Consider the following 6793-nt stretch of genomic DNA (forward strand, 5'->3'; position numbering starts at 1 on the left):
AAACATTCCAGGATTATTCTCCTTATAGTGGACTTCAATTGCCTCCAAATGGTTGAAGGTCAAAATTACAGTTTCAGTGCAGCTTCAAAGGGCTTTAAACGATACCTGATGAGGAATAAGGGTGTTATTTTTAGGGGTTCAAGCACGAAGTGCTGAAACCCTATTGTAATTGTCCTGATTATTATTATTATTATTATTATTAGGGGTTCAAGCACGAAGTGCTCTGAAACCCTACTGTAATTGTCCTGATTATTATTATTATTATTATTAGGGGTTCAAGCACGTGGTGCTGAAACCCTATTGTAATTGTCCTGATTATTATTATTATTATTATTAGGGGTTCAAGCACGAAGTGCTGAAACCCTATTGTAATTGTCCTGATTATTATTATTATTATTATTATTATTATTATTAGGGGTTCAAGCACGAAGTGCTGAAACCCTATTGTAATTGTTCTGGGGCCGTATTCACAAAACATCTTAAGGCTAAAAGTAGCTCCTAACTTGCCGATTTAGGAGAAACTCTAAAAAATAATGGGCGTGTCAGTCCTAATTTTAGGAGTCCTACATTTTTGCTCTAAGAGTATTTCACAAAGCATTTTAGTGTTAAAACTAGCTCCTAAATCTGTGAACGTTAGGAGCAGTCAAGAGGACTCCTATCTGGGGCCGTATTCACAAATTATCTTAAGGCTAAATGTAGCTTCTAACTTGCCGATTTAGGAGAAACTCTTAAAAATAATGGGCGTGTCCGTCCTAATTTTAGGACTCCTAAATGTTTGTTCTAGGACTATTTCACAAAGCATTTTAGCATTAAAACTAGCTCCTAAATCTGTGAGACGTAAGGAGTAGTCAAGAGGACTCCTAAATCACTAAGACCAAATCACAAACAATCCTAATAGCTGTTACTGTCAGTCTGCCTCAGCAATCCGCCTAAATGCAATACATATTTTGATTTAGATTTGAATCTACGATAAAGGCAAAATTAAAAAAAAAAAAAAAAACATATCTTAAATACATAATGTCTGATTACATGTGGAAATTATTTTCTCTAGTTCACACTTACAAATGATCGAATAGAGTAAATAATAATAATAATAATAATAATAATAATAATAATAATAATTGTCTGAGGGCTCCGAGCTTGGAATTTAGCCCAAAAAGAATTTAGCTGATTAGATGGCAAACTTTGGTAATAAAACATAATTTGTCACCTGAATTCTTCAATCTCTCGACACGCAAACATGTACATATAGCCTACATAGTTTCATCAGTGACAACCAGTGGCGTAACTTTGTTTTAAAAATTGGGTGGGACAGGAATGTGTATGTGGGGGGTGTATTGTATTATTATTACAATAACAATAAAAATAATAATAATATGATATTAAAATTTAATATGATAGTTTCTTCCTTACATCTGCTATAATACAATAGGTCATTATTGACATTATGTCGTTAGCCCCGAGGGCCCAGAGTGAGTAAATTAGTTAATAAATACGTGGATCCGTTCTTAAAAATAAGATTATCCTAATGGACTAGTGGCAGCATTATCTTTTAGCATGCAAGAGGTTCTGGGTTCTAAACCAACCATGTATTATTTAAAAAAAAAAAAAAATTCATTAAAACCATAGAAGCGCTCATCTGTGTGAAATGAATCGCAGTGTGCACGAGCACCAAGAGATCACTGTTGCACCTCTGATAACAGCGACAAGGAGCACTCAACATGATTTCAAAAACAACACATCCCAGCGGCAGATCGCCTATTATTTAACACAAATTGATAATCAACTAGAGGTGTTTCTTTTGTATTAGATCCGTGCCGCGAGATGTTTCAAAAAGTGGTCGGGACAATATCGACCCTTTCAAAAACATGTCCGTAAACATGTTCGCCTGTCCCAGCCGCAAATTATGCCTATGGTGACAATTACATTTTAAAACCTTTATTTGAATATAGCAACATTTTTATTTTAAAATCTTTACTTGAATATGACATTTTTATTTTAAAATCTTTATTTGAACATGACATTTTTATTTTAAAATCATTATTTGAATATGGCTAAATGATACATTTCAACAATATTTCTATGAATGAATCACTGACAGAGACTCCTCCATCAGCCAATCACTGTGGGCATAGTTAGTAAGCTTGTTGACATCATCCATAGCAACGAGGTCAACCCCGCCCTTACTCTTAGCTTAAGAGTTTTCTCTATTCCTTAGTAAAAGTTTGTCTCAGCAGCTTTGTGAATAGGTTTTAAGAGAAAACTCTTAACTAAGAACTTTTAGTGCCTCTTCACAATCCTAAAATGGCTGTTGCCAGCAATCCACATCAGAACGCAAACATTTTTAGAAAGATTTAACGATAACAAGCTTTTAAAAAGATATCGCCTTAATTGCGTAGGTATTATGACTGTTGTCGAGCTGGTCAGGGACGCAGTCACTTCACCGACAAAAATAACCCCATAACACCGGAGATCAAAGTTTTAACAACTCTGCGCTACCTGGCCACAGGGAAAATGCAGCTATGCAGTGCGGACGAACTACACATATCTCAGCCATCCGTCAGCAGAATATTGCATCAGACAATAAATGCCCTCTGTAGACCCCCCCATATGAAAAAAACCTGTATGTTTCATATACAGCAACCATATATCTTCCTTACTCAAATCAGCCAGAATTTCCTTATGTGTTTCATATAAGTCTAATACATGTCCTATACAAAATCAGACCGATTATGGCCACTTTCATACTAAAAAGCACACATAAAACTTATATGGGATTTTTAGGTCATATATGAATACTGCAAAATTCTTATACGAGTTTTACATGACAACAGTATGAATTAATATATGATTTTAGTAGAAAATGTGTATGAATGTCAGTAAATTTCCTATACAAATCATTTAAAATTCTTGATTGAATCATATGCAAGTCATATAGGATTTATTTAAATTTTGCATCATTTGCTCATATGAATTTTACACAGATTTTATACGTTTCCACCTAATTCCTCATATCTCTACATATAATTATCTTACATGATTTCATAAAATATTACAATATCTCTGCATATACAAATCATATATGATTTCAGTCAATTACTTGCTCAGATTTACATTAGAAATACTTTTATTTCAACAATCAACAAGACAATCAAATTATACTCCACAAGAGTAATTTAAAATTAAAACTTGATATCAAACTGAACTTTGTGAAGACAACACACACACACACCCCAACAACAACAACAACAACAACAAAATACCTTGAACACACTGTCATGGCTATCAATCATCAAACACCATTAAGGTTTTCAGATATTTTTGTGTATTCTTCCCTCTAATTTCAGTAAGTTTTGGCATTATTTACTGTACCAATGCTGGCAGGCACCACATGAGGACACTTTCTGCAACGTTGCTCCTGTGAGACAAACAAATAAAAGGCAAAACATTGCTGATGTTAGGAAGCAAAGTGGCCCACAGTCCATGACTACATATTAAGTTAGACAAATCAACAGCAGCATGTTTGGGGATCTGGACTTCCAAATGGAACCAAAAAGTTGTGAGTTTGACAGGAATTGCCACTATTGTGGCACGGAGCAAGAAACTTAGAATGATTATTTCACTTTGGAATGAAAATTAGCCCAAGCTTTACTCAGCCTCAAGCCATCCTAGGTGTATATGACTTTATTCATTCTGATGAACATGATCTGAGAAATATTAATAAATATCCTGATGCATCCGAGCTTTATAATGGCAGTAATAGTGATCAATGACTATAAGGCTGAAGAGAGTGTCTCCATCCACATCCCTCCATACTCCACACGACTCCAGGGGGTTAAAAAAAGGCCTTCTGAATCGAAGCTATACGTTTGTGTAAAAAAATATCCATATTTAAACAAAGTTATGAAGTAAAATATCTAGCTTCCGCCTTCCGTATTCAACGTACAAAGACAGTGTAAAACTCTTGCAGCTCACAAAGCTTACGCTACGTCCTACACCTTCCCTATTAAACTTACGGAAAAAGTGTAACTGACATGATCACAATTTACACTTTCTTCATAACTTGAATATGGATTGTGGTCTGGCGGAAGCTAAATATTTTACTTCATAACTTGTTAAATATATTTTTCTTACACAAATGCATCGCTTCGCTTCAGATGGTCTTTATTAACCGCCGGAGCCGTGTGGAGTACGTTTATGATGGATGGAGGCACTCTTTTCAGCTTATACTCATTGATCCCGTTCACTGCCATTATAAAGCTTGGATGAGTCAGAATATTTATTAATATTTCTCAGATTGTGTTCATCAGAAAGAAGAAAGTCATATACACCAAGAATGGCTTGAGGGTGAGTAAAGCTGGGGCTAATTTTCATTTCAAACAACTAATCCTTTAACCTAAACTTACTCCAACTGGATCACTTTGAATATAGTATTAACAACAACGGGGTTTCAGCACTTCATTGACTAGATAAACTAGTACACTACCCGTTCTGTTGGAAGGGCTCTGTAATTACTCTGTGGCAAATCCTGTCCCATCTTCCAAGTCATGTGACTGATGCTGACGAACACTGAGACTTCAGGGCCATCTTCACTTCATTTATCAGATTTGGTAGCTCTAGCAACAAAAATATAGCAAAATAAAATATGATAAAGCAATCTCTTAAACCTATTTACCAACTCGGCTGCCTCCTATGTGTACATATGGTCATCTAAGCTAATTAATTTAATGTTAGTGATGCATTTTCAAAGCCATCATGCCAGATGTTAGAGGTTGGATAACTTTCAGGTTTCTTGCCATATACTTGATAATAATGCAATTACTTACCAATAATTATTAAGTTCTTTGTCTTAACTTTACATAGCAAGTTGAATAATAATAATATTGAAACAATAGCAGTTCTACAATAATTTAAAAGTTTTAAGTGTAAAGACAGAAAAAAACTACTAAAATAAACCACCAAACAGTTTGATAGCTGGCTGCTGATTCACCAAACAGTAAAATAACTAATATGTGCATTTTTTCTTACTTTTTTGTTGTCATTTCTCAATTTTTCTGTTTTCCTCCATTTTTTCAGCCTCTTCTGAGTCTCTGTCGAGGTTGTGCTTGATACTCATCAACAGTCATTCATTTCTCTGTGGTTTGGGAATCACTGTCCTTTTCCTTTGGGTCTGTCAAGGGACAAGAAACAAGAGATGGAAATGATACGCATTCATTTTCTTAGATATTTGTCTTCTTACCTCAATAAATGTAAACAGATGAATATATAAAATGACTGTACCTGAAGGGGAGGGAGGCAGATGTTAATACGTTTTTTAAGGGTCCACAATTATGCATGTGTTATGCACATACACACTAGTAATTAATGATTAACTTAACATACAGGCTAGTAAGGGCATATTAGCCATTATTTAAGATTTATTAAACATTTGAAGGATCCACATTCATGCAAAAACAAACAAAAATAAGCTAGTAATTAATGATTAACTGAATGTACAGTAAACGCCCTTTAGTCATTATTTAGCAAACCATTTATTATTTTTGATTCAGACATTACCATAAATCATATGAATATCTCAAATTGACACAATCAAATTAAACATTAATAGGCAGTTATTAAAACACACTGACACTCATATATCACTCTTTACCTCATTTCATGACACAATTATCATGTTTACTCGTGTTAGCTTTAGCCCATGTGCTAATCAGTTCAGCTCGCGCGGTGTGCACGCGGCCTACCGTAACTTACTCAAAACGGCTCAGAATTAATCATTTTAGAAACTTCGACATGTTATTTACATTATATTCGGGTTAATATCTGAAATTTCGCTCACTAAAGCATAACAGAATCATATCTTTATTCACACAAGGAAGATTACTCACAATGCTTCCACACGCTGAGATCCGCTCCGTCTCTCTCTTCTCTGTCTCCGGCGACAACACTTCAGGCTGACGCATCGACTTCAAAAGCTCCACTTTTAGTTCACTCAATCACATTTCCAGTTAGATCAGTGGATGTTCTGGAGAAACTGTGCTGATCTGCTCTGACTCTCTCTCTCATCTGCTCACGCTGAAAGCAGCGCCGGCGCGATCAGTGGGCGGGACTTATGGATGCGCCGCTACTATTGGCTCTTAGGGGTGTCTCTCACTGCAGCACGATCAGTGATTGGATGAATCTATTTTTCTTCTAGATTTTGTTTCCTTTTCTTAACTTTTTTTCTCTTTGCTGGTAGCATAGGTTACCCGGGCTACACCAATTAACCAACTATTATTTAAAAATTACTATATGGCTAGCTTAAAATGAACACAAAATATTTGGGAAATTAAAAACCAGATGCAATTAGAGAATGAATGTTGATTAGTAAGCTTTAATATTTTATTAATATAAATTTAATAGTTTAATAGTTTATTAATATAAATGTATTGATAAGCAATTTAATAAATGTTTATTGTTTAATAATTATTCATTGAACATTAATAAATGTTCATTTCCAACATACTTTGGGTAATTTTTAAACCATAGTTGAGTTAAATAAAACTACCCAGCAGGTTGGGGAAACATTTAACCCTACCGCTGGGTTAAAACAACCCAATTGCTGGGTTTGTCCATTTTCAACCCAACTTGGGTTGTTTTTAACCCAGCATTTTTTAGAGTGTAGTTCATTTGTGCTTGTAAACTTCTTCCTTGCTGTTTTTTTTCCTGCACAGTGGCTGAATTCTTGATTTTCTTGATATTTCACATTTGCAAAAACTTGCTCTGTTTTATAGTCACACTAGTGTAATGTGTCTCT

The 6793-nt window shown here is 34.8% G+C and overlaps 1 long non-coding RNA gene across 1 annotated transcript; it reads right to left on the reverse strand.

Moving 5' to 3' along the window:
• Positions 1-576: 576 nt before the first annotated feature.
• Positions 577-6311, reverse strand: LOC125261743. The gene is made up of 4 exons (XR_007183423.1): positions 5886-6311; positions 5029-5170; positions 4487-4616; positions 577-3418 (listed from the first exon to the last, which is right to left on the reverse strand). It is a non-coding gene; the product is annotated as an uncharacterized LOC125261743 (long non-coding RNA).
• Positions 6312-6793: the final 482 nt, after the last annotated feature.

This window comes from Megalobrama amblycephala, unplaced genomic scaffold (assembly GCF_018812025.1).
Source record: "Megalobrama amblycephala isolate DHTTF-2021 unplaced genomic scaffold, ASM1881202v1 scaffold477, whole genome shotgun sequence".
Classification (NCBI taxonomy): Eukaryota; Metazoa; Chordata; class Actinopteri; order Cypriniformes; family Xenocyprididae; genus Megalobrama; species Megalobrama amblycephala.